This window comes from Geotrypetes seraphini, chromosome 8 (assembly GCF_902459505.1).
Source record: "Geotrypetes seraphini chromosome 8, aGeoSer1.1, whole genome shotgun sequence".
NCBI classification, from domain to species: Eukaryota; Metazoa; Chordata; class Amphibia; order Gymnophiona; family Dermophiidae; genus Geotrypetes; species Geotrypetes seraphini.
In genome coordinates, this window is record NC_047091.1 from 55738525 (window position 1) to 55759011 (window position 20487).

Below are 20487 nucleotides of genomic sequence, written 5' to 3' on the forward strand. Positions count from 1 at the left end.
TAACAAACGTTCTCCTCAATCTCTTTTAGTAGTCCCAACCACTTCAGCATGTTTGAATAACTTCACATTTAATACATACACCTCTCACCAAAATCTTCTATCTTTTACTAATGAACCACTAAAACTCGGGCTTATCAATTCAAGATCTATTCGAAACAAACATCATTTACTAAAAGATGCTATTCTCCTCCAGGGCCTTCATATCCTTTGTATTACCGAGACATGGCTTTCATCTGGTGATGAGGCTTTTCTGTCCTACTGCTGTCCTCCAAACTATGATTACTACTGGAATCATCGCCATAACCGTAAGGGAGGTGGTGTAGCTATTATCTTTCAAAATAACTTAGTATCTATACGAGATCAATCTAGCAACAATTCTGTTCTAGAATTCTTACATGTCCAAATTAACAAGAACTCAAAAACAGATCTTCTCTTACTTTATATCCCTCCCCCCATAGATCTCACAAAGCTTCTTTCTTTGCAAAACTTATTATTTGATTTTTGTTCTGATTCTGTTTGTCCTATTATCTTAGGTGACTTCAATATCCACTTTGATAACCAAAACAATCCTTATACATCTGACATTACCAATTTTATCAAAACCTTGGATCTGGCTATACACATAAAAGAACCCACTCATTCCTCAAAACATACACTTGACATGATACTTACAACTAAATCTCAATCAATATCTTACTCGGAGCCTGTTATCTCCCCTGTACCATGGTCTGATCATTGTTTTATTTCTTTATATTGCTATTACTCCTACTCGACCGAAACAATATCCTCTTCTGAACCCCTAAAAAGGATTACTTTCAGAGACCTCTCAAAATTAGAAATCTCGGATATTATCCCTTTTTTTAGTCCCACCTTAATTATTCCTAACTTTGACTCTGTTGATGATCAACTATTTTCTTGGAATTCCTTACTAGAATCATGTCTGAATGCAAAAACTCCATTAATCTCTAAAACAATTCCTGCCCGAAAAGCTCATAATCCATGGTACAATAGAGAACTTTCACTTATCAAAACGCAACTTCGCTCGCTCAAAAGGAAATGGCGCTCCTCAAAATCATCCGTGAATTTAGAACATTATAAAGAACAAACACAATTTTATAAAAATAAAATCAACCAAGCAAAAAAACTTTTTTACTCTAATAAAATTGATAAGGCAAAAAATAGCTCTGAATTATTTTTAATTCTTAAATCCATTACCCCTGAATCAAAAAATAATAAAAAGAACTTTGAATTTACTCCTAAAGCTCAAGATCTGGCTGATTATTTTTGCGACAAAATCGCTCAAATACGAAAAACCCTTGTAACAAACATAATAGATGACCCATTACACAATAACACTGATCTCACCTTACCAACATCCAAATGCATAAACTTTAAAATTCCATCATTAAAAGAAATAGAAGGAGTCTTTCAAAGAATTAAACTAAACAATTCTCGATCCGAACCAATCCCTCCGATTTACCTGAAAAAATTTTTCTCTTGCTTCGGTCCTTTTATCCATTCACTTATTAAAAATAGTTTTCTTACAGCTACTGTCCCTTTGAACTGGAAAAAAGCGACCGTTACTCCAGTACTGAAAAATTATAATGCTAACCGCAATGATGTTTCCAACTATCGCCCAATTTCAAACTTACCTTTCCTAGCAAAACTAACCGAAAAACTGGTCTTTGAACAACTGTCAGATTTTATCGAGTCATCTAACGCATTGCATCCTAACCAAACAGGCTTTCGAAAACACCATAACACAGAATATTCAATGTTAGGCCTTGTAACCAATATTCATTACTATCTAGACCACCACAAATCGGTTGCTCTTTTTTCCTTAGACCTTTCAGCGGCCTTTGACACTATAGATCACGCTCTCCTACTCAATCGCTTGGAATCTTTTGGAATTGGTGGACAGGTTCTAAAATGGTTTACATCTTTTCTCTCCAACCGATCTTCTACTGTTACAGTTAGAGATGATTACTCTGCCTCTTACTCTTCACCTTTTGGTATACCCCAGGGTTCTATTCTGTCTCCTCTTTTATTCAATATCTTTCTCTCACCTTTACTTACTATTTGTCAATCACTGGGCTTTACATCATTTTCCTACGCTGATGATATACAACTCCTTCACCCACTTGATCCCAAAAACATCGAAGAAATTAAAGCTATTAATACTAAATTGGACACAATAAAAAACTGGCTTTGCCATAATAAACTCTCATTAAATACCCAGAAAACACAAACCATGCTATTTACTTGGAGAAAAGATATTACTCTAATATCTCCATTTGTCCTTAACAATAACCCAATTGAATCTGTATCAACCGTGAAAATTTTAGGCGTAATTATTGACTCGAACTTATCTTTTCATGACCACATAAATCAAACTGTTAAATCCTGCTTCTATAAACTCCGTTTGATAAGATCCATTTCTTCTTACCTAGAACCAAAATCGGTTAATATCCTTGTTCATTCCATGATTATCACCAAAATAGATTACTGTAATTCTTTGCTCTATAATATACCGCAAAAAGAAAAGAAAAGGCTACAAATAATCCAAAACACTGCCATAAAACTTATATACAAAGCAAAAAAATACGATCACGTAACACCACTACTCATTAAGTCACACTGGTTACCTATTAATCACCGAATAACCTTCAAAATAGCTCTTTTAGTCTTCAAGGTATTGTTATTTAACACGCCCCAATTCATATCAAGAATGATTACTCCATATCATTCAACTCGACCCCTTCGATCTTCACAACAAGATTTATTATCGATCCCCTCTCTAAAAATAGTGGGAACAAGGAGAAACGATATGTTCTCTGTTTTAGCCCCCCAACTCTGGAACACTCTGCCTCTATTTATTAGAAAGGACAAAGATCTTATCTCTTTTAAAAAACAATTAAAGACTTTTTTTTCAACGACGCATTTACCGACTAATTAGTTAGTCTCTTGATTTTTCTTTCTTCTTTTCCCCACCCTTTTGTTTTTTCCATTACATGTTTTTCACTTCTATTTGAGTAAAATTTGTAACTTTTCCCTCCTTTCCTCTCAGTCATGTCTGTCATAAAACTAAATGTACAGTGTTATCCTTAAATTGCAGGTTACTATTGTTTTATTTGCTTTTAATGAGATATATGTTTTTTATTTAAACTTGTTTCTTTTTTTATATAAGCTGTTAACAATTTTGTTCTACGCTTTTTAACTTCTTAATAATTAGACAGTTAGTCTTCCCTTAATTCGTTTTAACTGTACATCGCTTAGAATTTCTTATATAGGCGATTAATCAAATAAATGTGAACTTGAACTTGAACTTTGTAAAACAGATCCTCGGTCTCTCATCACAAAATCGCAGAATACTAGGCAGCGCATTCCAAAGCTTGGCACCTGCTACAGACAGCACCCGTCATAGTAATCTGAACTGTTTACATTTACAATAAATCTTTAGTTGGGGGATGAAAAAGAGTAAAGAGAGTATAGAAAATGAACAACCGGAGAGGGATAGTGGGGAGAAATACAATTTCAGATAGTAAAAACTGTGGTAGATTAGTTTCTCTGTAAGATTGATGTGTATGAGTTGTGGGAATCTGTGAGCAAGGCCTTAAATTTTTCTACAGATGTCTCTTGGGGGAGAGTTGGGAAGTGCATTCCAGAAAATGGGAGCAATCACTGAAAAGATGGTTCTGCGTGTAGTATCATAGACAATTAGGGGTATAATCAAAACAGAAAAACATCCTAAAAACCACCTAAGTCGGCACTTGGACGTTTCACTCATCAAAAAGTCCAAGTGCTAATATTTCAAAAGAGAGATTTGGGCGTCTAGTGGGCTTAGACTTGGATGTCTTGTAGCAATACAGTAATTGAATCTTTTGCAAAACATCCTAGACGGAACTTAGAAGTTTTTGGCTAAACCTGTTAATAGCATGTAAGTGTGGAAAAGATGTGGGTTGAGCCTGGACCCCTTTAGAAGAGAACAATAAGAGGTTGAGGTTTGTAGAGGGTCTGTTTTCAGTTCCCGGAGGGACTCGGTAATGATCTCCAGTAAAACAGAGGACTTAAAAAGTCGGCGAACAGAGGGATCCTCTTCCTGATCTTTGGCCGATACTGCCTCCTGGACCCCTGGATCAGAGGCTGTTTCTAAAGTTTCCAAGTTTTATTAAAATTTGTTGAAACGCCTATCATAAATTCTATGGGGCTCATAATCGAAAGAGAAAAACGTCCAAAAACCGGCCTAAGTCGGCATTTGGACGATCATTTCTCAAAAACGTCCAAGTGCTTATAATAAAAACGGGTCTTGGATGTATTTCTAAACGACCTAGGACTTCATAGTGCCGCTGAATGACCAAACGGGGTGTTTCGGGAGGAGTATTGAGGGCGGGACGTGGGCCGGCTTAGACTTAGTCGTACAGCATGTGTAACGAAAGTTTTACAACAGAGCCTAGATGGAACTTGGACGTTGTTACTTAGTCTAAGTCACAAAAACCCACCTAAAGTCACCAGATAAACACTGAAAACACATAAAACAGACCACCACACACTAACCCAGTGATCAACGACCCCCCCACCCCCATAAAAATTTTATTCACAACTTTAAAATTCCGCCTCCAGACCATCATCACCTAGCCGCCTGGCATAGGAAAGCCTAGTCGTCCAGCACAGAGGCAGCTTAAGTCATCTTGGGGGTGGGTTAGGGATCCATAGAGAGGAGGATCCATGCCCATAAGCCCCTGTAATCACTGCATTGATACTTAAACCTGTGCACTGCCCTATACACCCAAAACCCTTTTTTACTGGCATATAAGTGGCTTCTGCAGCCATAAGGGCTATTGGGGGTGGTAGATAAGAACATAAGAAGTTGCCTCCGCTGGGGCAGACCAGAGGTCCATCCTGCCCAGCGGTCCGCTCCCGCGGCCTGAACAGTGGTCTCTGACTAATTTTATAATTTACCTCTAATCCTGTCCCTATAACCTTACCTCTACTCCTATCTGTACCCCTCAATCCCTTTGTCCTCTAGGTACCTGTCCAGACCTTCTTTGAAGCCCTGTAGCGTACTTCTGCCTATCACATCCTCTGGCAGCGCGTTCCATGTATCCACCACCCTCTAGGGGATTCTGGAGGTGGTTTGGGGGGCTCACCGTAACCTATAAGGAAGCTGTAGGGAGGAGACGACATGGCACCCTTTTTGTGAAGTTCACTGCAGTGCCCTGTAAGGTACCCTACTATTTAGGTGGCATGTCTGGGTGTGCAGTCCATCACTTTGCAGACCCCTCCCACATCCAACAGGGCTTGTTCTAGGCGTTTTGGACTTAGACGGAAAGTTGGACAAAAATGTGGTATAAAGATGGAGGATTTAGTGGCTTGGACGATCAGATCGGCAGGACGTATAATTAGACGATTTTCAAAACTAAAAAAAAATTGGACGTATCTTTCGAAAATATGTCTTAAGCTGTTTTTTATTTTGGATGACTTGCGAGATGGATGCAAACAGACTTAGACGCCCCTTTCGATTATGCCCCTCCACGTGTTTTACAATATTAAAAGCAAGAGGGAGAGACTTACAAAGGCATATCGACAAGACAAATTATGGACTGGACATGAAAACAATGGGTAAGTAATAATGAAATACAATAATTACAGGAAAAGGATACATAAAAGGGAAGAATACGAGGAGAGTGGAGTGGAAGGTCCTCTTTGTTAAAGAGAAGATCCTTTCCCATTTGGGAAGCCTTACTTTGGGACAAAAATGGGATCAAATCAAATCTGATCCCTCGTCCTCTAAGTCCCTGTCAGATGGACCATCATAGTCCAGACTAGTCTCCGCTTTCAGGGAAGAAATGCTTTGAGCGAGGCCTAGCTGGTTGATTTCTTCCTTGTGCATAAGTCTGCCAGAGGAGTTTTATGAACTCTGGGGTAAAGACCTGAGAGGGCAATTCTTCTTGCTTCTCAGGGTAGAACAAATGCCTTTTCTAGGGCTGAAAAGAGTCTAAGCCCTTACAATGTGTAGGACTGCTGTTCGGGACTCCAGAAGGGATTTCATTCCCCTTGATGGGACCATCTGCCATTCTCCAGCCTTAGAGGCCTGTGGAGGGGCTAAGCCCGAAGCTCCCACCTCTCCATCCCATACTGCTTAGCACATGGTGCAAGGGCACTCTTCAGCTGCCTATCCAGGGCAAATAAGGAATGGATAAAGGGGTATTAGGGTCTGAGGACACCATCCCTACCAATTTTGAGGCAAAATGAGGTGTTTTAAAAAAGTTTGAGAACTTTGAAAAAATTGGGAAATCCAAGATAGTTTCCTTGGCAGCGTTTTGGCACCAAAAAACGGCTTTAAAATGCTTCAGAGCTGATCAAAAACATTTAAAAAATAGGATTTGAGAGAGGGGACCAAACTGCAGAAATAGTCAAAACAGTTTTTCAGACAACCCCTCGCTCCAATTTTCCCCATAGGCTGTCACAGCCTTTATTCATAGGCCATGTGCTGGGGAAATGGTACTGCAGCCTTTCTCAGCTCCTTGAAAGTGTAGCTCGATCTGGAGGGATTCTCTGCCTCAAGCTGCCGGTCAGCTGCTAAGCCAATCAGACCTTAGTTGGACTGAGCCTGTACACCCCCAGTCTGCAATGGATGCAGAAAGTAGGGGGGAGATGAAACTGCAGCCAGCTCCCCGAGCACACCAAGGGATGCTATTAATGTCTAACAGCCTGCGCGCAAGCTCCTCATCAAGTCACAGAAGTGAGCAAGTCCTCAGGGTCTGGAACTCAGAGCTCCACAAATCTTCTGCAGGCTGGCTGCACAGGTCCCCGAAGTACACACCTGCCAGCTGCAAACTAAAGTCTGCTCCTCTCCAAGCAGGCATTGCATCCCTTGAGCCACGTAAAACAACACAAAAAAAGAAATGAAAAACACCACAATAAAGAAAAAAAGGGAGCAATCAGACACCTTTATGCTCAACTGCAGAAGGAACTGAAGGGAAGCAGCAGAGACCAGGGAGAAGGAGGAACTGAAAAGCTGTGATTGACATCTTCTGTAGTATGCTTGCCAGCATGCATGGACAATCCTAAGGTTCAGCATACCTGCCCTATTGCACTGGAAAATGTTGTTAGTTGTCAGATGTATGACAAGTCCTATATTGCTGAAAAGATCTCTTTTGATCTGAAGCATTTGCTGGTACATTGTGGGGCTGGTTGGCATCTCTATGCATGGTCAGACCTCACTCTTCCTCTAACTTGCTACCTCTCTCACAAAACTCTCTACTGCCCCTCTAACTTCTATTATGTTCCTCCCTCTGATTTGATCCTGCTGGGTGTTTGGCTGTGTCTAGCTATCATTGTGTGTCTAATTGTCTGTGTTATGAGCCATGAGATCATCGCACTGTAGACGGTGGCATCAAATAGCAGAAAATAAGAATGGGACCATCCACCATGGATACAACACAAGAATATTCAGTATAATTTGACCACTAGTGATTGAGCATTAGCCCTTACCATATGAGCTGCAATATTTTGAATTGTTTGAAATACCTTTAGAAATTTCACAAGAAAGTCAGTATAAAGGGCATTGGAACATCTATCATCAACCATTATGATTTATGTAAAAAAAAAAAAAAAAAGAAGTTTCTTCAAGCCTTGGAAGAACTAGGAATATGTAAAAGGTTAGGTTACAAGATTAAATGAAAGCCAATGCATAAAGAATACTTACGGTTGGTTTTTCTGAAATCTTTCATGAGGAACTGAATCTCCTCATGGATCCGCTCCTCTTTCCTACTCCAAAGTTTCTCATTGTCAGCACAGCAAATCTATGAAGTTCCTTCCATTTTTCCCCATTACTAAAACCCAGTCCTGAAAGAAGCAAATGCCCAAAGAACCCTGGTTAGCAAAGATACTGTATTGTAAATAAGGCAAAATGTATGATACTCACATTGTATTGTATGTATGGCAAAATGTAAACCAGGGGTGTCCAACCTTTTGGTTTCCCTGGACTGCATTGGATGAAAAAAAAAATTTCTGGGGCCGCACAAACACTAACACTAGCTGATGAGCAAAATAAAGGTTGAGCAGGTCCCAAATTTGCAATCACTAATATAGAAGATGTACGTACCTAATAATAAACCTTCATTAAAGGAACCCAAAAAAGCAGTAATACTTACCCTGACTGAATGATCCTCCATGTGCACCGCTGACAGTGGGAGCAGCCACAGGCTTCCGCATCCCCATTCTGATGAGCAGGGATGCGCGCTCCTGGTTCTTAAGGCTTAAGTCCTTAAGGCTGGCTCCCTCCTCACTGCTACAATCATTTTTCTGCTCAAAACCGCAGGCAATGGCTCCTACATGTCTCCCATGGCTGATCTGGAAGCCTTCTCTCTGACATCGCAACGTCAGAGGGAGCGCTTCCGGGTCATCTGCTGGAAGCGCGTAGGAGCCGCTACCCGCGGCTTTGAGCAGAAAAACACTGTAGCACAATGGAGGAGGGAGCTGGCCAGAAAGTAAACACCCGGGGGCTTAGAAGGAGAGAAGATGCCATATAGAAAGGGCAGAGAGAGGGTAGACAATGGATGAAAGGGAGAGAGTGACAAGAAGAGAGTGACTGCTTTCCTTCTGTCTCCCCCTAGCACACCCCTCCCCCAAAGCAGCCCCCTTTCCTTCTCCCTGTCTCTCCATGGCCCCTTATGTCTTCCCCCCAGAGTAAAACTGTCTGTCCCCAGCACACCTTCCCCCCAAAGCAGCCCCCTTTCCCTCTCCCTATCTCTCCATGGCCCCTTTCCCTCTCCCTCTGGCCCCCTGAATTAATCCCCCTGCTTACCTGGCCTGCTCCTCTTCAAAGCAGGCCACGATCGTGGTGGCCCGCCCCAGCGAACTTCACAGGCCGCTCCCCAACCCGGAAGCACGCTCCCCCCGACGCGATCCCGTGCGTCAGAGCGAACGTGCCACCGAGACCGGAAAGCGGCCTGCGAGGCCCGCCAAAGCCGGCCACGATCGCAGGCTGCTCCGAAGAGGAGGATCAGCGGCAGCAGCAGCGACAGCAGCGGTGAGCGAGGGCGGGAGGTATGGTCCAGCTTGGTGAGGTGAGGGCGGGAGGTCTGCTGAGCTTTCTTCGGGTTGGTGAGGGCGGGAGGAGGGGAGTGGCCAGAGTGATCATTGGCCGGGTTCTAAAATGGAACACGGCCACGGATCACACACCACAGCCGCAGTAATCACGCTTTTTTAAAAGCGCATGCGCCACTAACCTTTTATTATATAGGATCATTGATTTATTTACATTATTAAGATTTATTTACCACTCAGATAATCCAAACATAGGCAACAGACAACCACAGCAATAAAATATTAAAATAACAATACACATTATGATTTTAGTACACTGCTTACAGTGTCAACACAGTGTACTTAAAACATCTTAATAGCATAGGGTTCAAGCAGAGGTGGAACATATAAACATGTAACCCTGGTCCACTCAGTCTCAGGGTGCTAGCTAGCTCTTCAGGTCAGGCAATCGCAACCAGAGCTCATAAAAAGAAAATCCATGTTTGAGCTGAGCGAAGGCTGGGGCTAGGTTTAGTCCCGGAAGGCCAGAAGAGAGCTTTCCTTGGGTCCAATTTATTATAAAAGCATTTTAATCAAATTTTAATAAAACTTGAAACTTGTGGCAAGTTTTTGCTTTTCTCCCTTCTTGTAGCTCTAAATATTGACATAACTGGTTAACTTGCCATGGCTAAAAATGGTTCAGAATTGAATATCCAGGCTGAATGTCAGTGTCAGGTGAATGGTGCACTGTGGCACTGACTGAATATTGCCCCCATTATCTCTAATTCTATAACAGGGCACCTAAATGCATGTACTGCTAGTTTTATCTTTCTGATACTTTCCTTTACTATTATGTTACATAGTTCTTTTCTTTTATGATAAAATTTTTTATTGTACACCACTATGATTTTAATTAGAAGTGTGGTATATCAAATACTGACCAAACTAAACTAAACATACAACCCTAGAACTTACACAGGTTGTGATGATCCCGGGCCATCCTGGTCCTGGATCCTCAATGTTCTGGACCTAGCGCACTCTATAAGCCAGTAAGACAACCCTGCCCAGGGCCTTATTAAGCAATTACTACTTTCAAGGTCCTCAGCAGAGTCACACTAAAACTTTTCAAAATCAAAAGCTTTAATGTTTCTTAACCAAACAAAACTCATGGCATCTTCATTTCACTGATTTGGGATTCTTTCTTTTCCCAGTTACAATCATAGAACAGGTAATAGCCAATCTGTCGATCAAATCAGGAAAGATTCTGGAAGACTGGAATGTAGTGAATGTTACGCCGATCTTCAAGAAAGGTTCGAAGAGAGATCCGGGAAACTACAGACCGGTGAGTCTGACCTGGGTACCAGGAAAGATGGTAGAGGCGCTGATAAAGGACCACATCATTGATCACCTTGATGGACACAATCTGAAGAGGACCAGCCAGCATGGCTTCAGCAAAGGAAGATCTTGCTTGACAAACTTACTGCACTTCTTTGAAGGAGTAAATGGGAAGATAGGCAAGGGTGACCCAGTCGACATTGTATATCTTGATTTTCAGAAGGCGTTCGACAAGGTTCCGCATAAATGTCTACTTTGAAAAATTGCGAGCCATGGAATCGAGGATGATATACTCACATGGATTAAAAACTGGTTGGCGGATGGGAAACAGAGAGTAGGGGTGAATGGACAATACTCAGACTGGAAAAGCATCACGAATGGAGTGCAGCACGGTTCGGTGCGTGGGCCTGTGCTCTTCAACATATTTATAAATGACCTAGAAATTGGCACGACGAGTGAGGTGATTAAATTTGCGGACGATACAAAATTATTCAGAGGAGTGAGGATTGCGAAGACTTACAAAGAGACATAAATGCGCTCAAGAAATGGGCCGCGAAATGGCAAATGAGGTTCAACATGGATAAGTGCAAGGTGATGCATGTCGGTAACAAAAATCATTCATTTATTACATCATATAACAAATACAGGAAATACACAAGTTCAAACATAAAGTAGTTAGAAATCATTTTAAATTTTCCAGTCCACATTATTGAGACTGATTTTCCACCTATAGGAGGTAACATAATAAAATAAAATTTATCCTCATATAATCAGGCTTAAATTATATTGTGCTACATCAAACCTCAGCCTCACCAATATTTTCTTTAGAAATAACAGGGGATATATATAGAAGAAAATTTTCCAATTGATTTGGATCAACAAAGACAAATTTAGTATTCTCATAGGTCACTAAACACTTACTGGGAAATTTCAAAAAGAATAAAGCTCCCACAGCTAAGACACGAGCCTTGAGCTGTAAAAATTGTTTTCTTCTACATTGTGTCTGTTTAGAGACATCGAGAAATATATTCAATTGCTGGCCACAAAATAATGCCATTTTGTTAGCAAAATAAAGTTTTAAATTGGCTTGCTTTTCCAATTCGATTCTAAACGTAACGAATAATGTTGCTCTCTTAGCTATATAATTTTTAGATGATTCTAGAAACTGGGATAAATTTAGATTATCAGGAGACACCATTTAATCTAAACCTCCTTCTTCAGCAATAACTTTAGTACCAGTAGGAATATAATAAAAATTATCCAGTATAAATCCTTCAACCTGTGTATAATGAAGAATATATTTCATATATACATTTTTAACAATTCTAAAGGTGAAAGAAAATGAGATATAGGAAAATTTTAAAACCTAAGATTTTTTGATCTCCTGGCATTTTCCATTTTTTCCGGGTAACAAAAATCATATGCACGAATACAGGATGTCCGGTGCTATACTTGGAGAGAGGCCCCCAGGAAAGAGACTTAGGAGTACTTGTAGACAATTAAATGAAACCGTCCGTGCAATGTGAGGCAGCGGCGAAGAGGGCAAACAGAATGCTAGGAATGATTAAGAAGGGGATCACAAACAGATCTGAAAAGGTTATCATGCCATTATACCGGGCCATGGTACACTCCCACCTGGAATACTGCGTCCAACGCTGGTCGCTGTACATGAAAAAGAACTACTCGAGGGTCCAGAGAAGAGCAACAAAAATGGTTAAGGGACTGGGGGAGTTGCCGTACAACGAGAGGCTAGAGAAACTGGGCCTCTTCTCCCTCGAAAAGAGAAGACTGAGAGGGGACATGATCGAAACATTCAAGATATTGAAGGGAATTGACTTAGTAGAGAAAGAGAGACTGTTCACTCTCTCCAAGGTGAAGAGAACGAGAGGGCACTCGCTAAAGTTAGAAGGGAAAAGATTATGTATAAACATAAGGAAGTTCTTCTTCACCCAGAGAGTGGTAGAAATCTGGAATGCTCTTCCGGAGGCTGTTATAGGGAAAAGCACCCTTCAGGGATTCAAGACAAGGTTGGATAAGTTCCTACTGGAACAGAACATACGCAGGTAAGGCTAGATTCAATTAGGGCACTGGTCTTTGACCTAAGGGCCGCCACGTGAGCGGAATGCTGGGCACGACGGACCATTGGTCTGACCCAGCAGCGGCAAATCTTATGTTCTAAGTGGTATTCCAGTCCAGGTTTTCTGACACACCAAGGACAGCAGTGCTTTAATGCAAAGTCTGTGCACTGAAACTGTAGTCTCCCTTTTCCAGTACTGCACAGCTTTAACAGATCTTCCTTATTATGCCCCTCTGCTTCATATTTTCAGGACAACTCCCTAGGGTCATTTGCCTGTGCCTAGGAAAACAAGCGAAGAGAGGGAACCTTGAAACAGTGACTAATCACCTACTCTCTTGGGGAAATGCTTCTTCCTTTCCCCATACGCTTTGTCATGCTGTGATGGATTAGTAATCAAGAACCTGGGAGCTTGCTAATTATCTGCCTCCCAGGTTACTCAAGCACCTGTTCTTTCCCAACTGTTGCCTGCTGAGAACTGTAGTTTGGCTTTCTCTACCCTTAAGCATACAGTATGGTCCTTCCAATTTCAGCTGCTGAGAAATGCAGTCAAACCACCATTTAAAGGGACCAAGCTTATAAGTTTCGGAACTTAATTTATAACATTTTATTGAAGGAATCAAATAAATATACAATAATATAATACAAAAAGATATTCATTACAATTATATTCACTATTCTAATTTTTCCATACATATTTCTATCATTCCTCCAAAATATATTTCCATATGACCTATTTCATACCTCTATACACTCCACCTGTTCCTTTCCCCCTTTCCCCCTTCCCTCCCCCCATTCTTTTTATTTCCAATTATAACATTGTAGTGAAGGAATTAAGCAAATACAGTGGTACCTCGGTTTACGAGTGCGCCGGTTTGCGAGTGTTTTGCAAGACGAGCAAAACATTTGCAAAATCGATTTGCGAGCTGTGCTCCCCGCAATCCAGCACCCTCCCCCACTGCGATCCGGCATCCCCCCGCTCACGTCGCACCCCCCACCGCGATCTGGAATCCCCCAGCACCCACCCGAACACGCTGCTTACCCCCATCTGGCCACCGGCACCGGCACCAACGCACAGGACATCTCGGAGAGAGATTCTCGGAGAGAGCGTGAACTCAAAGGCCTTGAGCATGCGCAGATGCTCAAGGCCCAGCAAAGAAGAGGACGCAGATCTTCAGGCACCGGCACCGGCAGCAATGCACAGGACATGCCATAAGTGCTCTTCCCTATCATTATTCCCTATCATTAATGCTTTAGGGCAGGGATACAGTCAAAATGTATAGAAGGGGCAAACACTTTAATCAAAAAATACTTAAAGGATAGTGACTAAAGAAGTATTGTACAAATGAAAAAGTCACTACATCACAATTGCATTGATATTGCTATATTACTCATATACTGTTCAGTAGAACTCTGCTCAGAGACATGAAGGCAATTTGTTACGCCTCACCACCCAATCATTGCAGTGTTCAAGAAATGTATATATATAGCCTTGCTTTCTTGTATATTGCTAGCTATAACAGCTATGCTAAGCTTTCCATCCAAGTAATAAATATTTGAAAAAGTGGTTTGAAAAACTTAACTTTAGTATGTAGCTGGTTCTGACGTGCCACGTTTCGACCCTGCGTCAGGGAACCGGCAGCAAGAATAATTACAATGGAGGTGAAAGCTCATGAAAAAACCGCGAATGCGCTGAAATTTACTGTACTTTAAAGTGCTGTATCTCTAAAAGTATAAGCTTATGATTCTATATATATAATTCTGTATATATGATTCTGTATATATATATATATGATTCTGTATATATGAAAAGTATAGGCCTCATGATTCTGCTATGCAACTGTATTATGCCCCTGGAGAACGGGCACCGATTGGTCCTCGGGGAGGACCCTCGACGAAGAGAAAGGAGAAGGGGGCACACTTCTGGGCAGGCTAAGGAATAGAACAGATTCTAAATGGAGAGCTGGAGGAGTAAGGGTCTAAGTTTGGAGCTGGAGGAGGGTGGAGTGAAGATCGGACTTCTTGTGTGCCCCTGAAACAAGATTATAGAGAACAATCTCCTTGCCTCACGGCACTGGGAAGAAAGAAAAAGCGAGGGATATTCTGAAACCAGAGTCTGTGAACTAATGTTCTGAAAGACAAAGAAAGACTGACGCTTTGGAGCTGACAATTATTAGCCTGCAAGACCTTGGACATCAGCCATTCAGTAATCCATCATACCAGCAGAACCTCAGGCACACCTTGGCTGACTGCCCGGAGAGAGAGAAATTTCTCTATACCTCGGAGATGTCCTTCATTGGCCTCTTAATGGTAAGAGCAGGGATTCCCTATTGTTTCACTGGTTATAGATAGATTCAGAGCAATTGCATGATAAGGGAAGGTTTATGGGATGTGATAGTTCAGTGTTGACATTTAAAACTAGACAAACCGGGCAGCCAGAATTAATTAATAGACTCTTTATATCCCCACTCCACCCAACGTACTCTGTTGAACTTACCAGAATTTACTCGTAAACCCATCATTAAGGGTTACTAATACTATGACAAATTGCATTTTCTCTGTCACTGCCCCCACACTATGGAACTCAGCGCCGGCTTATATTCAAGAAATAAATTCATTAGACAAATTTTAATCCATCTTAAAAACTATGCTTTATGAAGATGCTTTTGCAGTGCAACCGTCCTTTTAAGGATGTTCTCTTTTAACCAAATAGTAGAATTTTCTTCTGACCAGCCTTTATGCTCAAGAAAAAACTGGTGTCCACCATACCTTTTCCTTTTTCCATTTTTGTTCTTTCCTTTCAAAAATATTGAAGTTCTTCCCCCTCCTTTTTGTGCCAGTATATTAGTTTGTTGTTGCCGTTGGTTTTTTTTTTAACTTTGATTCCACATTTACTTGATTTGATTGATAGATTTGGGAAATTTTCAAGATATAAGATAAATTGGAGTAAATCAGAGGTTCTTCCGCTAAATGTACACTGTCCAAAGGGATTCTTAGATACATTCCCTCTCCTTTGGAAGGAAGAGGGTATAAAATATTTAGGCATTTGAATTCAGAAAACGGAGGAGACGATGAAAGTAAATGAAAAATCCTTATTGCTGAAGGTCTCAGAAATATGTGAGCATTGGAATCCATTACATCTGTCTTGGTAGGGGAGAGTTCAGACGGTAAAAATGATGACTTTGCCTGTGGTTTGCTACCAAATGGGTATGTTACCAGTTTATTTTCAGGGGTCCTTCTAAAAGAAACTAAATAGTATTCTTACTAAATTTATTTGGCTGGGTAAAAATGCAAGAATTGCTTTAGTATCTTTACAAAAACTGATTACAGAGAGTGGGGTAAATTTTCCCAACTTTTATAGGTACCATCAAGACTATATAATGCGTCAGGGAATGTATTGGATCTTCCCCGAGCTCATGGAACATCTTCCGGACTGGTTACATTTGGAATGGCATCTTATGTCCCCAATGTGACTATCTCATATATTGAGTATCAAATTACCTAGATATGCTAAGAACAATAGTATTCTTTTGGACACATGGAAAACATTGAAATCTCTATAATAAAAGGCTAACTCGCGCATGCGCACTCCTATCAGCGTGCTTCCGTGATCCGTATGTCCGTGGCCGGCAAGAGTGCACATGCAAGCTTACAACAGCCCGCACTCACGGTCTGGCTGGCTCACTACAGTTTTTCGCAGTGGCGGCTCACCTGCTCCGCCTTCCTCTTCCTGCCAGTCTCAGCCGGGCTCACTCCTGGCAGCCCTGAACCTGTTCTCCGTTCCTCGCACGACGGGCCAGTGAGTGGCGCGGCGGGGGCAATGCAGGTGGAGACTGTTGTTGGCGGCGACTCTTGGCGTCGGAGACGGAGGGAAGGGGGGTGGGAGGCAAGAAGTTCGGCAGCATAAACGCAAATTGTTTGCAGTGCGAGCAGGAGGAGGGTGAGACCGAAGCCATTACTCCGGAGTTTTACAGCGAGATCCTGGAATACACCCTCCCCTACGAGCAGGCATAGGAAAGGGGTGTGGCAAAGGGGGAAAGCAAGGAAAGGCTGCCCAATCTCCTGTGGGGACCTGATGTGTCCTGTGTCCGTCCGTGGCCGCGGCTTCAGGCGTATGCGCCAGTTAGGGAGCGGCGCTGGCGGCGGATGGCAGAAGGAGGGCTCATGGTCCTGCCGCCGCTGCCGCTCCTGTTCACAGCAAGTCGCCGACTTCCCCCCCCCTTCCCGCAACAACCGCTACCACTCCTGTTCAAAGCGGCCTGCTGAGGTTAGCGGCCGGCTGTAACGAACCTCGCAGGCCGCTCTCCACATGGTAGCACGTTCCCTCTGACGCGATCGCCTCAGAGGGAACATGCTACCGAGTTGGAGAGCGGCCTGCGAGGTTCGTTACAGCCGGCCGCGAACCTCAGCAGGCCGCTTTGAACAGGAGCGGTTGCGGGAAGGGGGGGGCGTTTTAACAGGAGGAGTCGCCGAAAAAAACCTTCAGCCGCAGCAGGCCAGCACGTGGGAAGGAAAGGGGGAGGGGCCGAACGGAGCAGGGCAGCTCAAGGTAAGAAGGGAATGGGGGGTGGGTGAAAATGCTTCTACTACTCAGCAGGGACCTGGAGGGGAAGGGAAATACCGCTGCTGCTTCTGCAGAGGAAAGTGGTGGTGGGGGAGAGAAGGGAATGGGGGGTGGGTGGGGGAAAATGCTGCTACTACTTCTCAGGGATCTGGAGGGGAAGGGAAATATCACAGCTGCTTCTGCAAAAGAAAGTGGGGGGGGGAGAGAAGGGAATGGGGGGGGGGGGAAAATGCTGCTACTGCTTCAGCAAGGACCTGGAGGGGAAGAGAAATACGCTACTGCTTCTGCAAAGGAAAGTGGGGGGGAGAGAAGGGAATGGGAATGGGGGTGGGTGGGGGGAAATGCTGCTACTACTTCACAGGGATTTGGAGGGGAAGGGAAATATCACTGTTGCTTCTGCAAAGGAAAGTGGGGGGGAAGGGGGGGGAGACACAGAAAGAAATACAGACAGACAAAGGAGGCTAGGGAGAGAGACAGACAGAAATAAAGACAGACAGGGGACCAGAGAGAGACAGAAAAAAAGACAGACAGACAAAGGGTGCCAGGGAGAGAGAGAGAAAAATTGCAGGAGGGAGAGAGACAGAAAGAAAGAAAGGAAGAAAGAGACAGGAGCAGGGAGAGAGACATAAATAAAGAAAGACAGACAGCCATATATTCTAGCACCCGTTAATGTAACGGGCTTAAACACTAGTTTATTAATAAATTAACAGATGTTCCAATGGAGAAATCTACTTTTCAGTCCTTATGGCTAAACTCCAAGATTCAAATAGGCGGTGTTGGGATCTCCTGGAAGAATTGGATGCAGACAGGTATTCGTACATTAGATGATGTTATATCTAATGGGAAACTGCTTGATTTTTCATGACTGCAACAATCATTTGGTATTTTAAAGTCTCAAAATTATAGGTGGTTGCAGTTGAAGTAGGCCATTCAAAGTGGGTTCCCTGAATGGCAAAACTTAAAAACTTATTATAGCTTGCAGATCCTATGTTACCAGACAGATTTAGTAGGACATCAGGCTACCTGGTGGTATAAATTAATTTTGGAAATTTTGAATAAAAAAACAAAAAATAGTCTTAGAGACATTTGGAGCATCAAGTTAAAACAGTATATTTCTGCATCTCGATGGCCACGAATTTGGACTTGGAGGTTAAAATGTACAGCGTCAGCATCTACGAGACAAACTTGGTTTTTCTTGTTGCATAGGAATTTTTGGACCTCAGTTCATTTACAAAAGATAGACAGTTCTAAGTCTAATAGATGTTGGCATTGTCATGTTAATATAGGGATGTTGGATCATCTGTTACTCTATTGTCCATTGATACTTAATTTTTGGAAGTCAATTTGGGGACAAATCAATGTTGTACTTGGGTCATCGATATTAATGACTTATGAAGCCATAATTTGTGGTACTCTATTACATATTAAACCTTCTTTGGATCAACATAAAAGCCGGTTTTTCTTAATAATGACAGGAATAGCCATCCAGATGGTTACACGTAACTGGAAGAGTTATGATCAACTGAATTACACTTTCTGGTGGGCAAACCTATGCTCCAGTTACAAGTATGAAAGAATGAACGTGGAATGTTTGGGATATAGTAATGCATTCAAAATGGTGTGGAGCCCATTGACTGCATTTATTGAGTCATAATAACTATCATGTACCTTTCCTTTTATTTGACTTCCTTACACAGCCAGGGTGGGTGGGGGAGGGGAGGGGAATGTATTATTGTTTGCTATACTTAATTATCTATATTATTGAAATTAAATATGTACTTCTTCTATTAATTATGGGGAGGAGGGGGGAGAAAATTATTGATTTTTGAATTATTTGTGTATTTAAAGTGCGTTTTGTGTAGTGTTTATGTTTAAATTCATTGTATGGCACTGTTAACATTTGAAAATTAATAAATATTTATTAAAAAAAAACAACCCAAAACTTTGATATTATTTTAATATTTGATGTCATTTGTTATTCTGTCTTAATTGTCTTTACCCTACTCAAATGTATTATGAATGTTAGCCGCTTTGAAACTTTGAAAAGGCAGGATAACAAAATTAAAATAAACTTGAAACTTGATAAAAGTTAGCTGGGTGTCTTTTTGCCTCTTAAGTAATCTAAGGTCCAGATTCTCAAAACTTTAACAAAATCGCTAAACTGGTTTCCAGACGGTTTAGCTTGCATGCATTTTAGTGGTGGATTATCAAAACGGCCTATCTCGGTCTTTAGCAAGCTTTATATAAGAATTGCCGCTGCTTGGTCAGACCAGTGGTCCATCATGACCAGCAGTCTGCCCCATGGCGGCCTTTAGGTCAAAGATCAGTGCCCTAACTGAGTTTAGCCTTACCTGCATACGTTCTGGTTCATTCCAATTTCCAGATCTTGTGGTGAGGGCCTCAAGTATGAGAATACAGTGATACCTCAGTTTACGAGTGTACTGGTTTGTGAGTGTTTTGCAAGACGAGCAAAACATTTGCAAAATCGGTGCCTCGGAAACCGAGCGTGGCTTGATTTACGAGCACCCCCCCCGCATCCGGCACCCTCCCCCCTGCGATCCGGCAACCCCCCCGACGCGATTGGGCACCCCCCCGATGCAATCAGGCACCCCCCGCCGCAATTGCCCCCCCCCCCCGCCGCTTCATACCGTCATCTGGGCCCCGGCACCGGCATGTCCTGTGCTTGGTGCCGGTGCCTGAAGATCGGCCTCTTCTGTTGGGCCTTGAGCATCTGCGCATGCTCAAGGCCTGCAAATTCATGAACTCGCAGACCTTGAGCATGCGCAGATGCTCAAGGCCCATCAGAAGAGGAGGCCGATCTTCGGGCACCGGCACCAAGCACAGGACATGCCGGTGCCGGTGCCCAGATGACGGTAAGAAGCGGAGGTGCCCAATCGCGGTGGGGGGTGCTGGATCACGGTGGGGGGGTGCCCAATCGCATGGGGGGGGCGGATCGTGGGGGGGAGGGTGCCAGATCGCAGGGGGGGTCTTTGGGGGGAGCAATGCCGGTTCTCGTGGGGGGGGGGGGAACCTATCAAAGCGAGTTTCCATTATTTCCTATGGGGAAACTCGCTTTGATAAATGAGCATTTTGGATTACGAGCATGCTCCTGGAACGGATTATGCTCGTAATCCAAGGTACCACTGTATATGGGACCCATTCCTAGATTACTGCAGTATGCTGTAATGAAAGTTTATTTAGTCTGAGATATATATGGTGGTAAATATGGAATGGGTCTAATCTAGGGTTGTCCAACCTTTTGGCTTCCCTGGGTCGCATTGACTGAAAAAAAAAATTTCTGGGGCCGCACAAACAGAGGGAACGCTTCTGGGTCAGCTGCGGGAGGCGCATAGGAGCCGTTGCCCACGGCTTTGAGCAGAAAAACACTGCAGCAAGACGGAGGAGGGAGCAGGCCAGAAAGTAAACACCCGGGGGCAGCAGAGGAAAAGGCCGCATCGCTCTCGAGCTGGGCCGCACGAAATAC

The 20487-nt window shown here is 42.8% G+C and overlaps 1 pseudogene; it reads right to left on the reverse strand.

Annotated features, from left to right (window-relative positions):
• The window catches only part of LOC117365917, a 94288-nt pseudogene that overhangs the window by 48998 nt on the left and 24803 nt on the right, over window positions 1-20487 (reverse strand).